The sequence below is a fragment of the Tachyglossus aculeatus genome, chromosome 3 (genome assembly GCF_015852505.1).
Source record: "Tachyglossus aculeatus isolate mTacAcu1 chromosome 3, mTacAcu1.pri, whole genome shotgun sequence".
In the NCBI taxonomy this organism is placed as follows: domain Eukaryota; kingdom Metazoa; phylum Chordata; class Mammalia; order Monotremata; family Tachyglossidae; genus Tachyglossus; species Tachyglossus aculeatus.
In genome coordinates, this window is record NC_052068.1 from 76,813,334 (window position 1) to 76,839,154 (window position 25,821).

Sequence of the window (25,821 nt, forward strand, 5' to 3'; positions counted from 1 at the left end):
TATTGTTGTTGAGTTTTGTTTTGGGTTTTTTTTTTTGCTCTTGGACATTCCCTTTTAAATTACTTACCAGTCAATAACTTTTAGAAAAGTGCATTTTCCTATCTTTGCCTGTGAAAAGAGGTATACAACCCATGAGAAGCAGCGTGGCTCAGTGGGAAGAGCACGGGCTTGGGAGTCAGAGGTCGTGAGTTCTAATCCCAGCTCTGCCACTTGTCAGCTGTGTGACTTTGGGCATGTCACTTCACTTCTCCGTGCCTCAGTTACCTCATCTATAAAATGGGGATTAAGGCAGTGAGCCCAACGTGGGACAACCGATTACCTTGTATCTCCCCCAGCGCTTAGAACAGTGCTTGGCACATAGAAGCAGCGTGGCATAGTGGAAAGAACCCGGGCTTGGGAGTCAGAGGTCATGGGTTCTAATCCCGACTCCACCACTGACCAGCTGTGTGACTTTGGGCAAGTCACTTGACTTCTCCGTGACTCAGTTCCCTCATCTGTAAAATGGGGATTAAGACTGTGAGCCCCACGTGGGACAACCTGATTACCTTGTATCTACCCCAGTGCTTAGATCAGTGCTCGGGACATAGTAAGCACTTAACAAATGTCATTATTATTATTATTATTATAGTAAGCACTTAACAAATGTGATTATTATTATTATTATAGTAAGAGCTTTACAAATAACCATCATCATGTGAATCACACATGCACATAATAAGTAATAATGATGGTATTTGTTAAGCGCTCACTACGGGCCAACCATTAGGAGGGAGTGAAACCTGGGCGGGTTTTGTTTTTGTCCTTTTACAGCCGAGGGGAAGCAGCAAGGGTCATCCTGTCCCTTTTTAAAATAAACTCTTTAGATGTTGTGAATAAATGATTATAGTGTCGAAGGAGACTGTGAGCCGCACGTGGGACAACCTGATTATCTTGTAGCTCCCCCAGTGCTTAGAACAGTGCTTGGCACATAGTAAGTGCTTAACTGATACTGTCATCATTATTATTACCCAGTGCTTAGAAAAGTGCTTGGCACATTGCAAGCGCTTAAAAAATACCATTATTATTATTACCCCAGAGCTTCACATAGTAAGCGCTTAACAGATACCATCATCATTATTATTACTCCAGCGCTTAGAACAGTGCTTGGCACATAGTAAGTGCTTAACAAATACCATCATTCATTCATTCAATCATATTGATTGAGCACTTACTGTGTGCATAGCACTGTACTAAGCGCTTGGGAAGTACAAGTCGGCAACATATAGAAAGGGTCCCTATGCAAAAACGGCCTCACAGTCTATTTGTTTAGTGCTTACTATGTGCCAAGCACTGTTCACTCACCCAGTGGTATTTATTGAGCTCTTACTGTGTGCAGAGCACTGTACTTAATGCTGAGGGAGATACAAGGTTATCAGGCTGTGGTTGCATGCAGGGATTGTTACTCTTTATTGCTGCATGGTGCAGTAGATAGAGCCCAGGCCAAGGGGGGCTCACAGTCTTAATCCCCATTTTACAGATGAGGGAACTGAGGCCCAGAGAAGTGAAGTGACTTGCCCAAAGTCACACAGCTGACAAGTGGTGGAGCCGGGATTTGAACCCATGACCTCTGACTCCAAAGCCCGGGCTCTTTCCACTGAGCCACGCTGCTTCTCTTGTACTTCCTAAGCACTAAGTACTGTTCTCCGCACACAGTCAGCGCTCAATCAATATGATTGAATGAAAGAAAGAGAGAAAGAATGAAAGAAAGAAATAAAGAAAGAATGAAAGAATGAAAGGAAGGAAGGAAGGAAGGAAGGAAGGAAGGAAGGAAGGAAGGAAGAGAGAAAGAACGATTGAGAGAAAGAGAGAGAGAAAGAAAGAATGAAAAAGAAACAGAAAGAAAGAGACAGAGAAAGAAAGAATGAAAGAAAGAAAGAAAGAGAGAAAGAACGAAAGGGAGAAAGGAAGGAAGGAAGGAAGGAAGGAAGGAAGGAAGGAAGGAAGGAAGGAAGGAAGGAAGGAAGGAAGAGAGAAAGAAAGAATGAGAGAAAGAGAGAGAGAAAGAAAGAAAGAAAGAAAAAGAAAGAAAGAAAGAAAGAAAGGAAGAAAGAAAGAAGAAAGAAAGAAGAGAGAGTAAGAAAGAAAGGAAGAAAAAGAGAGTGAGAGAAAGAAAGAAAAAGAAAGAAAGAAAGAAAGAAAGAAAGAAAGAAAGAAAGAAAAAGAAAGAAAGAAACAAGGAGAGAGAGAGGAAGAAAGAAAGGAGAGAGAGAAAGAAGGAAAGAGAGAAGGAAAGGAGAGAGGGAGAAAGAAAGAAAGAAAGAAAGAAAGAAAGAAAGAAAGAAAGAAAGAAAGAAAGAAAGGAGAGAAAGAAGAAAGAAAAAGAAAAGAAAAAAAGAAAACCAATCCCCCCACAACTCCAACGCCTTCCTCTTAGAAACCAAGGAACGTCTCCGCCAGCCAATTAGAGGAGGCTTGAATGAATGAATGAATGAATGAATGAATGAATGAATGAATGAATGAATGAATGAATGAATGAATGAATGAATGAAAAAACAACCCCTCCCTCCTCACCCGTCACCGCAACGCCTTCCCCGTAGAAAGCAGGGGCCGTTTCCGCCAGCCAATCAGAGGCGGCCTGGTGGAGCGGGCTCCGCGCTGATTGGGTGGAGCGGACATCGCTCTCTTTCCCTCTCCTAATTCCGAAGCGGGGCGAGCCGGCGCGAAGGCGGAGGGAGGAGCGTGTCTGGGCCAATGGGAAAGGGGCCCCGGGGCGGGGCGGGGCGGGGGTCTGACGGACGGGGCGGGCGGCCAATCGCAGCCAGGGCCCGGGCGTCCGGCGGGCGGCGATTGGAGGAGGGAGGGCGTGGGGGGCGGGGCCCGGCGGCGGGGAGCCGGAGCGGGAGCGGTGTCTCGGCGCAGGAGCGTCCGTCCGGCGGGGAGCCATGCTGGGGAAGGGGGCCGGAGGAGGAGCGGTAGGAGCGGCGGGAGCGGCGGCGGGAGCGGCGGCGGCGGCGGGAATCCGGGCGGCCAAGCCGTCCTTCGTGTCCTACGTGCGGCCCGAGGTGAGCCCAGAGGCCCAGAGCCCGCCGCGGGACGGCGGGACGGGAGCACCCCCCCCCCCCCCATCCATCAATCAATCGGATTTATGGAGCGCTTACTGTGTGCGCAGCACTGTGCTAAGCGCTTGGGAAGCCCAAGTTGGCAACATATGGAGACGGTCCCTACCCAACAGTGGGCTCACAGTCTAGAAGGGGGAGACGGAGAACAAAACCAAACATACTAACAAAATCAATCAATCGTGCTTATTGAGCGCTTACTGTGTGCAGAGCACTGGACTAAGCGCTTGGGAAGTCCAAGTTGGCAACATCTAGAGACGGTCCCTACCCCACATTGGGCTCACAGTCTAGAAGGGGGAGACGGACAACAAAACCAAACATACTAACAACATCAATCAACCCTATTTATTGAGCGCTTACTGTGTGCAGAGCACTGGGCTAAGCGCTTGGGAAGTCCAAGTTGGCAACATCTAGAGACGGTCCCTACCCCACATTGGGCTCACAGTCTAGAAGGGGGAGACGGACAACAAAACCAAACATACTAACAAAATCAATCAATCGTATTTATTGAGCGCTTACTGTGTGCGCAGCACTGTGCTAAGCGCTTGGGAAGGACAAGTTGGCAACATGTAGAGACAGTCCCTACCCAACAGCGGGCTCACAGTCTAGAAGGGGGAGATGGACAACAAAACCAAACATACTAACAAAATCAATCAATCCTATTTATTGAGCGCTTACTGTGTGCAGAGCACTGGGCTAAGCGCTTGGGAAGGACAAGTTGGCAACATGTAGAGACAGTCCCTACCCAACAGCGGGCTCACAGTCTAGAAGGGGGAGATGGACAACAAAACCAAACATACTAACAAAATCAATCAATCCTATTTATTGAGCGCTTACTGTGTGCAGAGCACTGGGCTAAGCGCTTGGGAAGGACAAGTTGGCAACACATAGACACAGTCCCTACCCAACAGTGGGCTCACAGTCTAGAAGGGGGAGACGGAGAACAAAACCAAACATACTAACAAAATCAATCAATCAATCGTATTTATTGAGCGCTTACTGTGTGCGCAGCACTGTGCTAAGCGCTTGGGAAGGACAAGTTGGCAACATGTAGAGACAGTCCCTACCCAACAGCGGGCTCACAGTCTAGAAGGGGGAGATGGACAACAAAACCAAACATACTAACAAAATCAATCAATCCTATTTATTGAGCGCTTACTGTGTGCAGAGCACTGGGCTAAGCGCTTGGGAAGGACAAGTTGGCAACATGTAGAGACGGTCCCTACCCAACAGCGGGCTCACAGTCTAGAAGGGGGAGACGGACAACAAAACCAAACTTATCAACAAAATAGAAATGGAGAGAGAGAAACAGAGAGGGGGCAGAGAAACAGAAAGAGAGGAAGAAATAGGAAATGGAGAGAGAGAGAGAAACAGGGGGCAGAGAAACAGAGATAGAGAGAGGAAGAAATAAAGGAATGGAGAGAGAGAGAGAGAGGGCAGAGAAGCAGAGACAGAGATGAAATAAATAGAATAGATAGGTACAAGTAAAATAAATAAATAAATAGAGTAATAAACATGTACAGACATATATACATAGATACAGGTGCTGTGGGGAAGGGAAGGAGGTAAGATGGGGGGATGGAGAGGGAGACGAGGGGGAGAGGAAGGAAGGGGCTCAGTCTGGGAAGGCCTCCTGGAGGAGGTGAGCTCTCAGCAGGGCCTTGAAGGGAGGAAGAGAGCTAGCTTGGCGGATGGGCAGAGGGAGGGCATTCCAGGCCCGGGGGAGGACGTGGGCCGGGGGTCGATGGCGGGACAGGCGAGAGCGAGGTACGGTGAGGAGATTAGCGGCAGAGAAGCAGAGGGTGCGGGCTGGGCTGGAGAAGGAGAGAAGGGAGGAGAGGTAGGAGGGGGCGAGGTGATGGACAGCCTTGAAGCCAAGAGTGAGGAGTTTTTGAAATACCAGTGGGTGAGTGAACAGTGCTTGGCACATAGTAAGCGCTTAACAAATACCATCATCATCATCATCACCCCTGACCCGAGTGGGTTTTCAGGGGCGCTTCCCTTGCGGGAGCAGCTAACTCTATCCTATCTAACTGTATCGAATTGTTCTCTGCAAGCGCATAGTACAGTGCTCCGCACACAGTAAGCGCTCAGTAAATGCGATTGAATGAATTGAATGATTATCCTATTTATTTCTTCCCGCGTGATTCCCAAACTGTTCTGGGTGCCCCTGAACCCCTCCCCCAATTCTCCCCTCTCTCTTCCCCCTCCCCGGCAAATAGCATGAAATCTGCGGAAAGACCTTTCCCACGAGGTCGTGGGAATGCGCCATCTGGGTAATTTGGACAATAAACTAAAGGGGCTGGGGTAGTTGGTTAAGTTCCTCCCTTCCAGTCCAACTCTTCCGCTTCTTTTTTTTCCCTCCTCCTGTTCTCTGATCTCTCCGCTTTAAAACCTTTCCCTCATTCCGTCCGGTACGTGCCGCTCTGCAGCGGATGTGTGTTGTGTAAATGTTTTGGCTTCCAGGAAGTATCGCCACCCGCCCGAAGCAGGGGATGGATCGGAAAAGAATAGGTTCTGGCTAGGTGTCCGTTTCTGGTGCTAAGCAAGGTCAATGCTTGACACATAATAAGCGCTTAACAAATACCATTATTATTATTACGGGGACCCACCCACAGAGTCCGCAGAATAATAGCAGTAATAATAATTATAATAAAAAACTGAAGTATTTGTTAAGTACTTACTGTGTGTATCGAGCGCTGTACTGAGGACTGGGATAGCTAGGATATAATCAGAATTAACACAGTCCCTGTCCCATCCCGGGGCTCACGGTGTATGTAAGAGGAAGGACAAATATTTAATCCCCGTTTTACAGATGAGGAAACTGAGGCACACTGGAGGTGTGACATTCTCATGGTCCCAAAGCAGCAAGTGGCAGAACCTGAATTAGAACCCAGGTCATCTCTCTCTCAGGCCTTTATTCTTTCCATCAGGTCATTCACAAACTGGGTGTGCTGCAGTTTCTCCCCAAAGAGCTCTAGTTATGTATTCTTAAGGTTATATAATAATAATAATAATAATGATGGCATTTATTAAGCACTTACTATGTGCAAGGCACTGTTATAAGCGCTGGGGTAGATACCAGGTGATCAGGTATCCCCCAGGGGTTCACAGTCTTAATCCACATTTTACAGATGAGGTAACTGAGGCACAGAGAAGTTAAGTGACTTGCCCAAAGTCACACAGCTGACAATTGGCCGAGCTGGGATTTGAACCCATGACCTCTGACTCCAAAGCCTCTGCTCTTGCCACTGAGCCACGCTGCTTCTCTGTAGCCACGCTGCAAAAAACAAAAAAAAAAAAACCCACTTTCTCTCTAAACACTTAACCTGGGCCATTTCATTTTGGACTTTGAACCAAAGCACCCAAGCAACGAGATGTTGAAGTAAAATACATTTAATGGTTTCTGCCTTTCATTGGTTTTTGTGAAGCGCTACTTTCGGGTCCATTGGCCGATAATTTTCTTTTCAGAAGAGTGTAAATTTGAGTGGAAGGCCAGTTGTGAGGTGGCAGGAAGCCAGGAATGCCTGGGTCCTCCATGCATGAGTACTCTTGTTAATCCTGAACTTAATTAAAATTTGCTCCTTATACATTGCCTGGGTAGGTTTGTCTTTTCATATTTTCTAACTGTGCTCACTTCAAACTGTGCTGATTTCTCTAAAATATTACAGTGGCTATGAGCTGGTGTACTAAATTCTTTCACCGACCCAATTACTGACTTCCAAAAGGCAAGAGGGCAATTGATCAGGGGGAAAACAGGCAATTTTAGCTAAGCAGTGCTCTCTGAGCTACATTTAAATGCTGCATTAGTGGCTCCCAGGTGATGCTGTTTTCTCTTTGCAGCCTGCCCAGGACCTGAAGTCACTGCTTATAAGGATCATTTTTTTTCTAATAAGCTTTGAGACTAACACCCATGGCCTTCTCCCGAAGCTGCCCTTTGAGCCTGTGTTGCCACCATCCCATTAAATGTGCTTAATTTCTGTGGGGGAATTGCAGTGTTGCTCTGAAATATCTTTGTCGGTAAACCACAGGGCTGCTCATACAAGCATTGGTGTTTTTAGACGAGACGGTGCCTCTCTTAACGGTGAGATAATTGATGTCGGTCAGACTTAAAGGTTGCCTTTTGGTATGCTTGGGGTGCCACTGATATTCTTCAGAGTTGGATGTGCAATTTTGAATGACCCCTCTTATAGGTCTTCTAGCACCACTCCCTTTTAACCTGGTGTACCAGTTGGAAGTTCTCAGGAATGAGAAGTTTTAAATCTGCTGCGTCTTGATTTTGGTTTTTTGTTGTTGTTGTTCTTTTAAACCCTCAAAGTTGTGAATGGGAAAGATGAATTGATTTATTGGGTTTTTTCCTACCAAATGATAGGCAGTCTAAATGACTTACTCTTGTGTCTTCTTTCCTCACCATCATCCCGCCCTCCTTTTCCAATCCGTGAATACGGAAGTTAAAGAGTCCTTATATAATTTTCATCTTTGGGCATGTTTGGAAAAAGTCGTGGAGTGCAGATACAGTGGTACAGTAAAGGGGAAGGCAGATGGCAGGTGGGAGAGTGGTATTGCGGTGGAGGAATTTCTCCGATTAATAATAATAATAATAATAATAATAATGGCATTTATTAAGCGCTGACTATGAGCAAGGCACTGTTTTAAGCGCTGATTAATGCCTGGGGAGTGGTGGGAAGGCAACTTAAAGACTTTTCAGGCTGAGGGTGACTGGGATGTGGGAACAGGGAGAAGTCTGCGTGTTCCCCTCCAGATCCCTGTTGCTTTTTGCTATGGCTGCAAGCACTTCTTGCATTTGTGGTGTGACCACTTCACCAGCAGCTGCTCAGGGCTTGTCCCATTTTTGTTTGTTGCTTATGGTATATGTTAAGTGCTTACTATGTGCCGGACAGTGTACGAAGTCCTGGGGTAGATGCAAGGTTATCAGGTTGTGCACAGTCCCCTGTCCCAAATGGGGCTCGCAGTCTTAATCCCCATTTTACAGGTGAGGTAACTGAGGCACAGAGAAGTGAAGTGACTTGTCCAAGGTCTCACAGCAAACAAGTGATGGAGATGGGATTAGAGCCCAGGACCTTCTGATTCCCAGGCCTGTGGTGTATCCATTAGGCCACACTGCTTTTCATTTGCTCCTGTGAGGCGATTTGAGGACTTGGGAAGTGCCGAGAAAATGAGAGTCCCATGAATCCATGCTTCTTAACCACACAAGGGTCTGCTGGAGAGTGAGGAGCCCAAAGTTCCAGGAGCAAAAGAGGGGGCTTCATCATCAGAAGTGTGTCTAGAATGTATGTAATTCTGAACGAGGTGCTTGGGAATGTACAAAAGTGAAATAAAGGCATCTCCCATCCAAAAGGAGCTAATTTCATGGGGTGGGGGTGAAGACAAGGAGAAGAAAAAATAAGAACAAAGCTGAGGAGATTTCAATTCACCCAAGCCTGGTCATTTGTTCCAGGTACGAATGAAATGGAAATTTCTCAGAAATTGCATTCATAGCTCAGTTGTGCTCTGGTTTAGGCTATTACAACAGTGAGTCAAGATGCCAGATGAGCTCCTGTCAAGACTGGGTAATTAAAAAAAAAAAGGTCCCAAGAAAAAGATCTAAGACCCTTGTTCTGAGGGCAAAATGATGAGAGTAACTATATGAGTAGTTCTTGAATCTGCTCCGAAAACCTGGACAAATTGGGAGTGCCATGGGTGTAGAGGAATGAGCATGGAAACCAGGAGATATAGATTCTTGGCCTCTGCTTTTGGGGGCTGTAATGTCAGTAGTGAAATGCCGTCAAAGTCCAGCTAGGGCTGGACAGTGCCTGAAGTCTCAGAATCTCTGCTTATCTGAGAGAGAGCAACTGCCCCATCATATTAAAGTTAGAGCTGAAGTAAGTGATAGGGCTGAGTTTGACTTGGGAGATGCTTAGACTGGTGTAAAAGAAACAATAAAAGATTAAGGAGGGGAACCACGCATTTTTTTTTCTAGGGATTTGACCGCATGCAGCCAAGTACAATTAGAAATAAATACTCTGGGATAAGAAGAAAACAACTGAATGTACGGGGCTAAGCTACTTTAAACTCTTTTGTAACAAATTCTGTTGCTTTTTTAATGCTGTCAGCCAGACTGTGTGGGGGTGTAACTGCACAAGAACCACTTCATTATCGTTTTTTAGATACTGTTCCTTTCTGAAGACTGCTCCTTTTCCTTTAGTAAATGACAGTGTTTCAGCATAGTTCAGTGTATGGCAGTAAAAGCAAGTAACAGGTTTGTGGCAAGTTTGTGTGTGTGTGCCCTTGGGGAGAGCAGCCTATCTAGAAACGGGCTTTTGCTGTCCTGGCCAAGGGACTAGTTTCTCCCCTGACTTAAGCATTCTGCATTCAACTTTCCCTCACCCATTTTTTTTTTCCTCCTGGCAATAAAGTGCATTGACCTTTTTTCTGCCTTTGAAGATCGCTGATAATTTTGTAATCAGCACTGATGGCTTACCCTAACACCGTCTTGTTTCTATAGAGATGATTTTTACCCTTTATCTGAGGCTTTGAGCTTGATGTGTCTCCAACTCCCTTTTGTTTGTCTTTGTTTTGCTCAGCATATTTTCTAGGGGCTATTTCCTTGAAATTGCCCCCAAACTAGAGTACACATTGAACCTTTTGATGCCCAGTGACCCTTCTGCAGAACTTGTCAGCTAATTACTTCAAAGACTACTCTCCATCTCAAAACCTGAGAACTACTTCCAGTCGTTTTCTGGAAGCCAAATTCACAGTTGTGATGAAACTAGAGCCAAATCCAGAAGGTGAAAACGATGCAATTTATTAACTTTGAACTTGTTAGTCCAGTGCTTCTCGAGAGTCCTTAGACTCTTCTCAAGAAGACTTCTGAAAGGAACAATTCTGAATTCCATGCAAGCCTATTGGGATCAAACTGGGATGGGCACAAAAAAGGAGGTAACAGCACAGAACAGAATGCTTCTTTTAATATCTCCCTCACCTTGTAGTCTGTAAATTCCATGTGGGCTGGGAACGTCTACCAACTTTGTCATATCACACTCTCCCAAGTGCTTAGTATGCTTAATACAGTGTTTTGCACACAGTGAGTGCTCAATAAATACAGTTGAATGGATGAATGCTGTTCACACAGTATGTCCTCAATAAATACCATTGATTAATTGATATTTTATTGTACTTTTCCAAGCACTTAGTACAGTGCTCTGCACACTATAAGCACACAATGCAAAGCAGCATGGCCTAGTGGAAAAATCATGGGCCTGGGAGCTAATCCTAGAGTTTTAATCCCAGCTCTACCAGTTGTCTGCTGTGAGACCTTGGGCAAATCACTTTTCTCTGGGCTTCAGTTCCTTCATCTGCGTAATAGGGATTCAATTCCTGTTCGCCCTCCCACTTAGACTTTGAGCCCCATGGGGGACCTCATTATCTTGTATCTACCCCAGCACTTAGTACAGTTCTAATTCCAGCTCTGACACTTGACTACTGTGTGACTTCGGTCAAGTCACTTTCCTTCTCTGTGCCTCAGTTCCCTCATCTGTAAAATGGGGATTGAGACTGTGAGTCCCACCTGGGACAGGGACTGTGGCCAACCCTATTTGCTTGTGTCCACCCCAGTGCTTAGTATAGTGCCTGGCACATAGTAAACACTTAACAAATACCACAGTAAGTGCTATTGATTGATTGAACTACAGCTTTACCTCAGTAACTTCTGGGGTTAGCATCTGGTGACCGGCAAAACTGGTTGGTGAGACAAAAGACTTTGGGCAAGTGAAATTTGGTGGTCCATAGCTTTGTTTCACACTAGACAGCTTCACTTTTCTTAGTGATTCTGATGGTGGCTTTGTACATATCAAAACCCATTCAGATGGATGCTAAATGACCCAACAACTCCTTTTTTTTTCATTCATTCATTCAATCCTATTTATTGAGCACTTACTTTGTGCAGAGTACTGTACTAAGTGCTTGGGAAGTTTTTGAGACAACACTTTCCTTGCTGTCTTCATTAATTGCTCACTAATTTTTGCTTAGAGGTAATAATTAAAGGTAGTGAAATAGAAAGGAAAAATAAGAAAGAGAATAGTTGAGATTCACTACAACTGGGTCTCAAAAGCCTTGGTGAGGGAGTGAGTGGATAAACTGAAAAGGCTAGTAGTCGATTGATAAGTAACTGCAGTTTTCCAAGGTCACAATTGCAGTTTTACTGTGGTAACCAAAATATTATACAAAATATGGAGCATGGTTGTTCAGAATTGAAGTAGGCAAAACCGTAATTGGTAAGGGACAATTGTAATGAAAGCAATATCATTAAACAAAAATAAAAAAAAATCTTACAAGAGAAGCAGCATGGACTAGTGGATAGAGCATGGGCCTAGAACTCTGAAGGACCTGGGTTTTAATACCAGCTGTGCCACTTGTTGGCTATGTGACCCTGGGCAAATTACTTAACTGCACTGTGCCTTTTATCTCATCCATAAAATGGGGATTAAGACTGTGAGCTGCATATGGGACAAGGACTGTGTCCAACCTGCCTATCTTGAATCTATCTGAGTGTTTAGCACAGTGCCTGGCACATAGTAAGGAATTAACAAGTGCCATTAAAAAAAGGAAAAAAGTACAATATTTTGAAGGTAATTATAAAACTCTTTGCTTTTGTTAGACTTTTCCAAGTGCTCAGTAAGTGCCATTAATTTTACTTAGTAGTAAATGGTTGGGGCATATTTATGATAGGGAAAGGGGGATAATTTTCCACATAACTATTATTTTAAGATTTTATGGTATAGTTTTTCTTCTAGGGGAAAACTAATATCTATTAATATCTCTCATCACTGACACAAGGCCCTTATTCTGTAAATCTCAAATGCAGTTGGCAATGTTGCCAACTTGTACTTCCCAAGCGCTTAGTACAGTGCTCTGCACACAGTAAGCACTCAATAAATACGATTGAATGAATGAATGAAAAAAAGTAAGGAAATTGGCGTGCTTTGCTTTGTCAGTTTTTGTGAGAGATTCTTTTCAATCTAAAGTGGTTTCCCTGTTCTGATTTTTTTAAAAAAGTTTTATTTGTCTTTCTATAATTGTTCATTTTCCATTCTTTATAACTTTGTGCATGTAGGAATATGTTGATCTAATACTTGGATTTGTAATTTCATGAAAATGTTTATGGTTTGTTCTCTCTCACCCCCCCTTCATTAGAGTCTGGCCTTTGACATTTCTGTAGCATTTCTTACTGCTGACTTAGAGGAAAACTTGCTACCTCCAAGTAATTTAATTGGTGATTCTTACACCAAGACTTAATTAAAACTTTTACAAAGCTTGCAGTTGGAGCTCTCATATCACTTCATCCCCACAGAGGAAGTGTTAGGAATAGTGCCAGCAACTCATCCAGTTAGTATTGAAAACCAGTATTTTTAGCTTGGGGAGCCTTTAGCTCTGGACCTCCCAGAGTCCAGACAGTCTGCTGGCCCTTCAGTAAAAGGAGTACTGCTTATTTCCAAAAATGCTCCAAGCATTCCAAGTTGATACAGGGCCAATCAGGAGGCCCAAAGGAAAATGCAGACTGTAATCTTCTTTTTTTTTTTCCTTGAGATCAGGGTCATCCTGACCCTAAAATATTGCATATATAATATACTGATTGCCCATCCACAATTGAGAACGAAGGAGCTGGAAACATTAACTACAGTGCTTTGCACACAGTAAGTGCTCAATAAATATGATTGATTGAATGTAATTGTAAGCCTTTGTGGAATTGGCTACTTATTTTTGCCCTTAGTGTCAAAGCTTTAGTAAGTCGAAGACCCTGTAAATGGGGCTAACAGTTCTTTGGTCACAGGAAGCACCAGGATTTCACCTTACAGAAACTTCTGGGTTGTGCCAAGCTGTGTTAGTGTGACCATGAGTACTTTGGTTCTAAAGTAATGTCTTGACTACTCTGCCGTTCCTTCCTCTCTCAGTTTTCAGTTCTCTGTTGGAGTTACCTTTTCTCACTACCTTTTCTAGACTGCCCCAAACCTTGCTTCGGAACAGGCATTGTTTGGCTCTTTGTGTTTCTCAAATCCCTTCCAGAACTTGTTTCTTCGCTGAAATCTCTGTAGGTAGTTTCTCACCTTGAGAAAAGCAGGCTCATAATGCCAAAATAATTTTCCCAGTGGACTGTGTGTGAATCTATGTTTTCTTTAGTTGGAGTTCTATACAGTTGATGCAGACTTTACTCCCCTCGTTCTTTCGTTTTTTTCTAGAGGCCTTACCATATTTAGAACTCACCCCGTCCCCTTGCTTTCTGTGCCGTACCTTTGCCGTATCATAGGTGAATACAGTGGGGGTTGGGGAGGAGAGATGAAAAAAATGTTCTACCCAAGCACTTTTTCAGCTGTTTAAATGATCCAGCAGAATCGATTTAACTGTACCATCTTGGATTCCCTTCAGAGTGCTCAAAATATTTTGATATGCTCCTATTTGTCTTCATAACATCTTTCATCTGTCGGAAAAGGCACTTATAATTATCCCTAGTTTACAGATGGAAGAACTGAGGCATAGAGCGGTTAAGAAATTTGCTCTTAAATTTGTGGGGTTAGATTATAATTTTGAGCCCCAAGAATTATACAGCATGAAATATTGGTGTCCCTGGATTTCCCCCTCCTCGTTTTTAGCCGCTCCCTCTCCTTTACCCTGGGGAGTCCCATCCAATCTCAACAAGCAGGTCTGAAACATTTGTACTTGGATGTCCCACCAATACCTCCAATTAACATGTCCAAATCAGAAATCAGTCTTCCCACGCGAGCCCTGTCCTCCCCGTGACATTGTAGACAGAGTCCCCATCCTCCCTGACTCACAAGCCCATAGCCTTGGCATTTTCCTTTTCTCATGTCACTCATTCAACTCACGTTCAGTCTGTCATGAAATCCTGTCAGTTCTAGCTTCACAACATCTCTCGAATCCTGTCTTTCCTCACCATCCAAAGTCCAATCGTGCTGGTCCCAGTATTTATCATAATCCCGCTTCGACTAGCGCATCAGCCTCCTTGCTGACTTCCCTGCCTCCTGCCCCACTCTTCTTCACTCTGCTGCTCAGAATAATTTTTCTGAAAAACTGTTCAGTTCACATCTCCCCACTCCTCAAACACCATAGCTCATCCACCTCTTCATCAAACAGAAACTCCTTGCCTTAGGCATTAACGCACTCAGGCAAGAAGCAGAGTGGCCTAATGGATAGAGCCAGGGAGTCAAAAGGACCTGGGTTCTAATCCTGGCTTCGCCACTTCTCTGCTTCATGACCTTGGGCAAGTCACTTCACTTCTCTGTACCTCAGTTGCCTTATCTGTGAAATGGGGATTAAGACTGTGAGCCCTATATGGGACAGGGACTGTGTCCAATCTGATTAGTTTGTGTCTACCCCAGTGCTTAGTACAGCACCTGTTGCATAGTAAACACTTAAGAAATACCATCAAAAAAAATCTTCCTCCTCTCTCCCCAACTCCTTGTTACCTTACTGAACTACTACAACCCACTGTGCACACTTCACTCTTCTAGCATAAACCTACTCTTGGTTTTTGATCTCATCTATACTGCTGCTGCCCTTGGCCACATCCTCTCTCTAGGTTGAAACTCCCTCCCCCGTCATATCCAGCAGTCCACCACTCTCCCCACCTTCGAAATCCTCCTAAAATCACATCTCCAAAAAGTCTTCCCTAAGCCCTCATTTCCCCATCCTGCCCTCCCCCCTGCATTGCTTATTCTCTTGGCTGCATTTCCCATAAGTACTTTCATACTCACTCCAGCCCCACAGCACCTATGACATATCCTTATACCGGTCTCCCCTAACTGTAATTTATTTTAGTATCTGTTCCCTCTTGTAGACTGTAAGCACCCTGTGAACAGGGACAGGGATTGTAGCTACCAACTCTACTGTATTGTTCTTTCTGGGGTGCTTCTGTAGTTCTGCACCCGGTAAGCACTCGGTAAATGTCATTGATTGATATGAGAGGTAATATTTTTGCTGTCCACACATGTTGCCCTGGGGTTCTGTCTACCAAGACAAGAAATGAATGGGGCTCAGCAGTGAGTTAAGGAACTTTCCTGTGGTCCCCTCTTATTTTCTTCTCCCTAGGTTTGGCAGCAGAATGGAGTCGACCCTAGTTTTGTTATACCTTGGACAGAAACTCGAGGCTTACTTTATTGAATTGGTCTTCAGGATCCATTTCATGATTATGGGGCCCAGACTAGCACCCCCTTTGCCCAGTACGGCACAGGAAGCCCTCAGCACAGTGCAGACCAACTTGAAATTAGGAATGCTGGACTCTGGCATCAGTCTGAATTTCCTACAGGGGTGCTCATTGTGAGCAGGGAAAGAATCTACCAACTCTGTCATATTGTACTCTCCCAAGTGCTCAGTCAGTCAGTTGTACTTACTGAGTGCTGTGTGCAAAGCACTGTACTAAGTGCTTGGGAGATTACAATATAACAGTAAACAGACACATTCCCTGCCCACAATGAACTTAAAGTCTAGAAGGGGAGACAGACATCAGTAAGTGCTTTGGGGCTGGGAGGGGACAATAAATTAAGGGCGCAAGTCAGGGCAATGCAGAAGGGAGTGGGAGAAGAGGAAAGGAGGGCTCAGTCAAGGAAGACCTCTTGGAGGAGATGTGCCTTCAATAAGGCTTTGAAGGGAGGGGGAGAATAATTGTCTGACAGATATGAGGAGGGAGAACGTTACAGCCCAGAGACAGGACGTGGGCGAGAGGTCCGTGGTGAGATAGACAAGATTGAGGTACAGTGAGAAGGTTAGCATTGGAGGAGCGAAGTGTGCGGGCTGGGTTGCAGTAGGAGAGTATTGAGGTGACATAGGAGGGGACAAAGTGATTGAGTGCTTTAAAGCTAATGGCGAGAAGTTTCTGTTTGATGCGGAGGTGGATGGGCAACCGCTGGAGGTTCTTGAGAAGAAGAGAAACAGTGCGGTCCAGACAGCAGAGTGAAGTATGGACTGGAGTGTAGAGAGACGGGGCTGGGAGGTCAGCAAGGAGGCTGGTAAAGTAATCAAGGCGGGATATTGTCTTGGATTAATGTGGTAACAGTTTGGATGGAGAGGACAGGGCGGATTTTAGCAATGTTCTGAAGTTGGAACCAACAGGATTTAGTGACGAATTGAATATGTGGGTTGAATGAGAGAGCAGAGTCAAGGATAAAGCCAAGGGTACAGGCCTGTGAGACAGGAAGGATAGTGGTGCCATCTATAGTGATGGGAAAGTCAAGGGGAGGACAGGGTTTGGGTGGGAAGATAAGAAGCTCTGTTTTAGATATGTTAAGTTTGAGCTGATGGGAGCACATCCAAGTACAGGTGCCTTGAAGGCAGGAGGAAATGCAAGACTGCCGAGAGGGAAGAGAGAGATACGGGCTGGAGATGTAGATATGGATATCCTCTACGTAGAGGTAATAGAATAAGCCATGTGTGTGAATGAGTTCTCGAAGGCCTAGTCCAGTGCTCTGCTCACAGTAAGCGCTCAGTGAGTATCATTGATGATGGGGACACTGACTACAGTGCTGTCTGGGTTTCTGGTTTAATACTAAAATATTTGGGTCTTCCTGAAGCAGGTTATATGGAGTGTTATACAAATGCTGACTAGCTCTCAGTTTCGGCGTGCTCCAGCAGAAAGTTATGACCAGCCCCAGTTGGGCAGGAAGCGAACCCCGGACGTGCTGGGCCGGATTTGAGGGGGGCTGCCGCCCTTGGGGAGGTGGGCAGGAAGGAGGACAGAGCGAGAACCCTCTTAAATGTTGGGGTTTATGCCCTCGGGGACCACATAAGCACTCTGTCCTCAATCAGTCAAGCAGTTGTATTTATTGAGACCTTACTGTGTACTGAACTTTTAGACTGTGAGCCCACTGTTGGGTAGGGACTGTCTCTATATGTTGCCAACTTGTACTTCCCAAGCGCTTAGTACAGTGCTCTGCACACAGTAAGCGCTCAATAAATACAATTGATGATGATGATGACCGATGAACTTTTCCTGTAAATAAATCTCTCCAGTTGTCTCAGTGATGTGTCATGGACTTTGTTCTGACGATTTTGACACCCATCTACATGTTCTGTTGTCTGTCTCCCCCTTCTAGACTGTGAGCCCGTTGTTGGGTAGGGACCGTCTCTCTCTGTTGCCCACTTGTACTTCCCAAGCGCTTAGTACATTGCTCTGTACACAGTAAGCACTCAATAAATACGATTGAATGAATGAATGACGGGAGAAGCAGTGTGGCCTAGTGGATAGAGTATGGGCCTAGGAGTTAGAAGGACCTCTCCTCTTTGTTTCTGCTGTGTGACCTTGGGCAAGTCACTTCACTTCTCTGTGCCTCAGTTACTTCACCTGTAAAATGGGGATTATTAAGACTGTGAGGCCCATGTGGGACAGGGACTGTCCAACCCATTTTGCTTGTATCCATCCCAGCTCTTAGTACAGTGCCTGACACATAGTAAATACTTAACAAATGCCACTATTGTTATTATTATTACTGGGAATGCAAGACACATATACTGTGCTAGACTTTTGGTTTTTGCATTGCCCTAAGAGCAGAGCAGGTAACTCTTGCTCACCAATTCTACATACTCAACGTTTGAGCTTTCTCATGCTCATTCAGTGCAGGTGAATTCATTCACTGTATGGCACCCTTTTTTTTTTGCTTATTCTTGGCTAAACATTAACTCTTCACTGTAGCAGTCGGACAGCTTTTGCAGAGAGAATGTAGTATGTCCTTCTCTGGAGATTTAAAGTAAAGTTTAGACAGTTATGTGTCAGTTGCATATACGCTGGAGGCAGGGGAATAGATTAGATGACCCTTTGAGGTTACTGAGTGTTGCTACTGTGGATGTATATGCAGTTGGAAATAGTACCATTATGGAAAGAGGACTAGCAGGGAGTCTAAAGAGAGGAACTTAAAGACCAGACACATTTGATTTGATCTTGTGACCTTCCACCACCAGGAAATTGATATGCCTTGTTTAGACTAGAGTGTGATATTCGGGGGTTTTTTATTCGTATGCTTGCTCCTCGGATGTCAGTCTTTCATTCAGTCGTATTTATTGAGCACTTAGTGTGTGCAGAGCACTGTACTAAGCTCCTGGGAGAGTGCAATGCAACAATAAACAGACACATTCCATGCCCATAACGTGTCCTGAGGCAGTGCCTTAGTTTTTTTGACAGAGCAGTCTTTCAAAATATGGTATAATTTTCAAGTATGTTCTGGGTTCTGTTGGGTATCAAAAGTGTTCGTGGTTTGAAGATTCCAAACCATTTTGTGAACAAATCTGAGACAGGTTGTTTAAGGGATATCAGGTTGAGCTGTAATTAGGTTCCCTTGGGCTGCCCAGCCAGTTTTCTTCCCAGTTCACCCAGTTCTCCTATAATGCAAGGATTACCTTCTTGCAAAATGCTGTGTTAAGGATAACTCATACCCTAGGAAGTCACCTGTCACTTCTACTATACACCTGTATTTCAATGTGCTGTTTGCAAAACAGACCCATGCTGTCAGAACAACATTCCATGAGAGTTCGAACCACAACATGTATTGAAAGCATGTAACGTGTCCCAACCAAATGTATCGAGAGGAAACCCCTTTTTTAAAATGATATTTAAGCACTTACTATGTGCCAGGCGCTGTACTAAGTGCTGGGGTACATGCAAGTTAATCAGGTTGGAGACAGTCCATGTCCCACATGGGAATCAGCCTTAATCCCCATTTTGCAGATGAGGTAAGTGAGGCACAGAGATGTTAAATGATTTACCTGGGGTCACAGCAGACAGGTTATGGGGCTGGATTAGAACCCAGGTCTTTCTGACTCCGAGGCCTGTTCTCTTTTTCACTAGGCCATGCCGCTTATCTTTACATCCCACCCTTTGCTGATGGTTGTAGTGATGAGATTTTTAAATTGGAAATGTTAGGCATTTGAAGTCTTTGCTTCCATTTATAGAAGGTCCATCCCTTTTCCACCCAGTGGCTTATGTTTTCTCAGTGCTGTTGAAATGGCTTCACTCTGGAGAGCCAGCCGGGTGATGGCTGAAATTTCACCGAGTGTGCCTCCTAAAAGCCATCCTTCCTACTTTATGCATCCGTAGCATGCTGCTGGAGGAATGGGAATCCCGTCTCAGGAAATCTTCCTAGAGTAGGGATTGCTGGGGCTTGAATTCTTCAGGCTCTCAGGTCAGAGAGCTCTTCTCGATCAGCTTTGAGAGAGGGGGCGGAATATGGATCACTATTAACATCAAATTCAATTGCTGATGTAGTAGAGTCCTTCAGTAGTGCTCCACCTGAGGGTAGGGAATTCAGATGGCAGACAATTAGGTCGTATCTTCAAAGTAAATGAAAATCCTGATGATGGATAGTTGTATTGCCCTTGGTTGGTCTAGTTTGGGGTGTGTCAATGTCTTCATTTTAGGCTCCCAGGCTTGTGCCTTTCAACCTCTGTATATATGTTTGTACATATTTATTACTCTATTTATTTTACTTGTCCATATCTATTCTATTTATTTTGTTAGTATGTTTGGTTTTGTTCTCTGTCTCCCCCTTTTAGACTGTGAGCCCACTGTTGGGTAGGGACTGTCTCTGTATGTTGCCAACTTGTACTTCCCAAGCGCTTAGTACAGTGCTCTGCACACAGTAAGCGCTCAATAATTACAATTGATGATGATGATGAACCTCAGTTTCTTCAGAGGCCTCAGTGGTTCCACAACTGTTCTCTAAAGGATAAAAAACAGTGCTGAGGAGAGATCTTGAAAGATGAATGGGATTTGTGCCATGTTGTGGGCCATGCTGACTTTCACTCATTCTGTAGCGTCCACCTCTTTCCCATCATAAGCTTGTTCATGGCTGGACATTCCTTTCCCTGTCCAGTCTGGCCGAGCTGCTCATCCCTGAGGGATTGTTTCTGGCTCTGCATTTCTCATTGTTGCTTTTAGATGGGATGGGAATCATAGGGTTTGTGTTCCAAGAGTCTTTATAAAATTAAGCTGGGATTTCGAATGAATGGATCCCCCCCACTCTGATCCGTGGAATGTCAGCCTGAGTTATTGGTTGACTCGTGTTCCTGTCGCCATCCTAATTAAATTTCAGTCTTTTGAAATTAGGGATTTGATAGATGAATAGGTAGATTTCCACCCTTCACCACACACATGAAAAACAGGATATGGTGTCGTAGTCAAAACACTTAGCTGTGACAGTAACAAGTACTCTCTAAAATACTTTGATAAATTACAACCGGTGCATTTATAGACACTTTACATAATTGTCTGAAATTAGCACACATTCAGTGTGCTACAAAAAGTGGAATAGATGTGTCACAACTAGTCAGACCAGTTTTGCTTGGAGATTTAAAGAGCAGTCACCAGCTAGTCGATTACATCTCTCCTACAGTGTGTTGCCTTTGTAGCCTGCTTTTCATATTGGCCCCGATGGTTGACAACAGAATGAAATTTTATATCGGTAGCAGCAACTGGAAATGATTAGTCATCACTGACTGCCTGACCCTGAAAAAATGGCCTAGAGTTGTCATTTGAAAATACAGTAGCACGTAGTTTGTGGCCTCTTGCCATTCTGGTGAGCCTTGCCTTGACACCAGTGGTTAAGAGGGGAAAAGTTAATTATGGTATTTATTAAACACTTTCTACGGGCCAAACACTTTGCTAAGTCCTGGGGGAAATAACAAATGTAGTAGATCAGACACTGGCTCTTTCCAAAATGGGGCTCACAATCTAGAAAAGGGGTAGAGCCATGAAAATAATAGTAACAGTGGATTGCCAGCAGCCACGCTTCTTCTTACTCCTTCAAATATTGTATTTACTCCTGTAAATCATTTGTGCCTGTTGGCATGGCCTTGCTTCCCACAGGGCTTGCTCTTGAAATGGTTTTACAGTAGTGGTGATGGTTTGGGCTGAGCCGTTGGTTCCTCTGTAGATTTATACTAATGCCTCAAGCTCAGTATGTCAAAAACTGAACTACTCTTCCCTCCCACATCCTCTCATCTACCAATCTACCCCAGACTGAGCCCCCTTTTTCCCCTGCTCCTCCTCCCCTCCCTATCGCCCCGACTCCCTCCCTCTGCTCTACCTCCCGCCCCGCCCCACAGCCCTTGTGTATATATGTACATGTTTATTATTCTATTTTACTAATGATGTGTATATGTCTATAATTCTGTATATATTGATGCCTGTCTACTTGTTTTGTTGTCTGTCTCCCCCCTTTTAGACTGTTAGCCCATTGTTGGGTAGGGATTGTCTCTATTTGCCAAATTGTACTTTCCAAGCACTTAGTACAATGTTCTGCACACTGTGAGCGCTCAATAAATACGTTTGAGTGAATGAATGAATAATTCTCCTATCACAATTGATACCAGCACCATCCTCCCTGTTTCCAAAACGTTCAGCCTTGACATTATACTCAACGCCTTCCTGTTTTTCAGCTCCCATATTTTGTCTGTTGCCAAATCCTGTTGGTTTTTCCTTGACAGCATTTCCAGGATTCACCCCCTCCTCTCCATCTAAATGGCCACCTTGCTGGTGCAGATACTTGCCATATCCCACCTTGACTATTGCATCAGCCTCCTCATTGATCTCCCTGCCTCCAGTCTCTCTCCTCTGCAGTCCATACATCACTCCATCACATCACACCAGATCATTTTTCTGATATGTTCTGCCCTTCAGTGGTTGCCCATTCCACTCGGCCTCAAGGGAAAACTCCTGACCGTTCCTTTAAGCTACTCCAACTCCCTCTTTCTTATCCATTCTCTTCTCCCACTACTCCCCAGTTTGCACACTTCATTCCTCTTAAACTAGCCTACTCACTGGGTATTATTTCTGCCTTCATCCCCTTGCTCACATCTTGTCCCCTGCCTGGAACTCTTTCCCTTTTCATATTCACCAAACCACAGCTCTCCCCATCTTCAAAGCCCTTCTGAAATCACTTCTCCTCCAGAAGGCCTTCTCCAATTAAATTCTAATTACTCCGGCTTATATCTCCTCAGTTGCCTCTTCAGCACTTTCATTACACCTAAGCACTTAAATGCTAGGGAAGGTTAAAATTGCGTATCTTACACACCCTCTTAATTAAGCACTAACTCATGCCCTCTTCTTCCTCCTTTCCTTAATTTCTTTTAGCATCTGCCACACCTGCTAAATTATAAACTCCCTAAGAGCAAGGACCATGTCTGCTAATTCTTTTGTACTCCCCCATGTGCTTAGTACGTGTGAAGCTTAATTGCCTAATGGATAGAACACAGGCCTGGGAATCAGAAGGACATGGGTTCTAATCTCGACTCTGCCATTTGTCTGCTGTGTGACCCTGGGCAAGTTCACTTCTCTGTGCTTTAGTTAACTCATTCATTCATTAGTACAGTGCTCTGCACGCAGTAAATGCTCAATAAATACGATTGAATGAATTCAGTTGTATTCATTGAGCACTTACTGTGTGCAGAGCACTGTACTAAACACTTGGGAGAATACAATATAGCAATAGACAGACACGTTCCCTGCCCACAGCGCTATCTTACAGTCTTTAAGACTGTGTCCAACCTGAATAGCTTGTATCCCCCCAGAGCTTAGTACAGTGCCTGGCGCATAGCAAGCGCTTAACAAATACCACAATTATTATTATTATTACAGTTTTAGACTGTGAGTATCACATGGGACAGAGACCTTGTTCTACCTGAAAACCTTGTAGCTTCAGTGATTGGCCCGTAGTAAGTGTTTAACATATCACAGTTGTTACTATCATTGTTGGTTTCTGAACACAGGTGCTCAATAAATATTGATTGCTTGGTTGAAGAGGAGGGAGGCTAGAAGCAAAGACACAGGAAAGGAAGTAGTGTGGGCTTTTATCAAGGTAGTTTTTGTAAAGGGGGAGAGAAAAGGGCAGATCTGTGAAATTTTATAGAGGAAGAATTTGCAGGGCTTTGGTAAAGGAATCAGAGGAGTCTCTGTGATCTCTGCTTGGTAAGGAGAGTAAAGGCCCTTTGTCCTTAACTTCTCTAAATTTGAATGTGGTTCAGCAGTACATTTTGTGGCCCCATTGTAAGTTGGTGTTGTGATGGTGATGGCTAGGAAAGTGGCCTTTACCTTTGCATGCTTCAGGTCATCACTGCAATTTAGGGACAGTTCATTGTACGATCCAGAAATCACCTGGAGCCAGGATGGCACTGGTGGCCTTCCTTTATGCCAGACTAGGAGATAAAGCAGTTGTATTTGAGTGTTTACTGTAAGCAGAGCACTGTACTAAGTACTTGGGAAAGCACAGTAGTTGGCAGATGTGATTTCTGCCCACACAGAGCTTACAGTCTGCAGGTGAAGACAGGCATTGAAATAAAGTACGGATAGAGGAAGTAGAATACAAAGATATGTACATGAGTACTGTGGGTCTGGGGTGAGTATCAGTGCTTAAGGGGTTCACGGCCAAGTGCGTAGGTGATGCAGAGGGGCGAGTAGGATGAGGAAATAAGGGCTTAATCAGCGAAGGCCTTTTGGAGGAGATGTGATTTTAGGAGGGTTTTGAAGGTGGGGAGAGTGGTGGACTGTCAGATATGAAGCAGGAGGGAATTCCAGGCTAGGGGGAGGACTTGGGCAAGGGGTGGACAGCGGAATAAATGAGATGGAGTTACATCTCATTTGGGTTGACATTAAAATGTGGGAATTTGGTTGTAATAGGAGATCAGCGAGGTAAGGTATGAGGGAGAAGCTGAATGAGTGCCTTGAAGCCGATGGTAAGGAGTTTCTGTTTGTTGTGGAAGTGAATAAGCAGCCACTGGAGGTTCTTGAGGAGTGGGGAAATATGAACTGAACAGTTAGCCAGAAGAATGATCTGGGAGCAGAGCAAAATATGGACTGGAGAGGGAGGAGACTGGAAGCTGGTAGGAGGCTGATGAACAAATCAAGGCGAGATAAGTGCTTGGATTAGTGTTGTAGTATTTAGGATGGAAAGGAAAGGGTGGATTCTAGAGATGCTATAAAAATGCACATGATATCATCAGCATTTGACAGGCAGTATAACATGGTGTTGTCACTGTTTTCCAGAACTATGTACATTTTGTGTGTTCATAGAGTATTTTTGTTGGGGCTGGGGGGAAGGGGGACACTATATCACTTGTTCCAGAGCCTTTGCTCTCCCCTCCCAGGCCAGTGGGAAGTCTGATACAGAGTCTATCCCTGGAACTTGGTGGGAGGAGCACTGGAGAAAGGTGCAGCACTGAAAATTTTCAAAGATACAAATGTCAGGTTCCATATCAAAACCCGACAAAGGTTAGGCCAGCTGAAAAGTAGTCTGTCCAATGTAAAAGTGGACAAGCGGCCACCTTAAAGCACAGAATGAGACTTCTTGGAAAAAAAAAACAGAGTGAGAAGCACAGATTTTACCCCAAGAAATGTAAGTTGTCAACCAGTGTATGTATTCTTAAAAATGTTCCATAAATTTTTTTTACGGATGAAGCAACTATGGGTTTGTTTGTTTTACTCCCTGAAGAGGTGAACAGTTAATTGTCCAGCTCTCCTAATTCAGGCAGATGCTTGATTTCAAATCTGTTAGACTGTTGGTACAGTGTAATGCAACAAGGTTGTACTAAGCAGTTGGGAGGGTAAATAAAAATCAAAAATCATTGTTCTCACCCTTGAGTTTACAGTCTAATTGGGGAGACAGGTAAATACAAATTATTTACGGGGGCAGGAAAACAACTAAGCTTACTCCTGGTAACAGCAGGAGTGGGAAAAGATTCATTAAACGAAAAAATAAATGAAATAAAAATGGGTACATTAAAATTTATTGAGTTTCTAACATGAGGGTTGTCTTCACATCTCGTCCAAGAGGCCTTCCCTGATTAAGCCTATTAATTTCTCCTATTTCTATTCTATTCTGTTCTATTCTCCTATTCCCTCTCCCTTCTTCATCACCATTACACTGGGATTTGTACTGTTATTCACCCCACCCTCAGCCCCACAGCCGTTGGAGAAGCATAATGGCTTAGTGGCAAGAGCACGGGCTCGAGAGTCAGAAGACGTGGGTTCTAATCCCGGCTCCGGCACTTGTCTACTGTGTAACCTTGGGCAAGCTGCTTAATTTTTTCTGTGCCTCAGTTACCTCATCTGTAAAATGGGGAGTGAGGGTAAGTCCCACGTGGGCCAACCTGATTACCTTGTATCTACCCCGGTGCTTGGCACATAGTAAGGACTTAAATACCGTAATTATTAATTATTATTATTATCCATAATTTATTTTAATGTCTGTCTCCCTTTCTAGACGGTAAGCTCCTAATGGGCAGGTAACATGTCTACCAACTCTGGTATATTGTACTCTTCCAAACACTTAGTACAGTGCCCTGCACAAAGCAGGTGATCAGTAAATACGCTTGATAGATTGTGAAAGCTCATATTAAGAAAAACTCACACTGTAATAGTCACCCATTCCAGTGTCATGCATGCAAGTAGTTCTTTTGATAGGACATGTTGAGCCCAAACAGATTTGTAATAATAATAATAATGATAGCATTTGTTAAGTGCTTACTATGTGCAGAGCACTGTTTTAAGCGCTGGGGAGGATACAAAGTGATCAGGTTGTCCCACGTGGGACTCACAGTCTTAATCCCCATTTTCCAGATGAGGGAACTGAGGCCCAGAGAAGTTAAGTGGCTTGCCCAAAGTCACACAACTGACAAGCAGCAGAGCTGGGATTAGAACCCAGGACTTTTGACTCCCAAGCCCGTGCTCTTTCCA

General features: G+C 44.4%; 1 protein-coding gene across 1 annotated transcript in view; it reads left to right on the top strand.

Annotated features, from left to right (window-relative positions):
- Positions 1-2,990: 2,990 nt before the first annotated feature.
- Positions 2,991-25,821, top strand: part of MTMR12 (myotubularin related protein 12) — an 82,698-nt gene continuing 59,867 nt past the window's right edge. The window contains exon 1 of the mRNA XM_038743911.1: positions 2,991-3,041. The gene's annotated coding sequence lies outside the window, so the exon portion shown is untranslated. The remainder of the gene's footprint in view (positions 3,042-25,821) is intronic.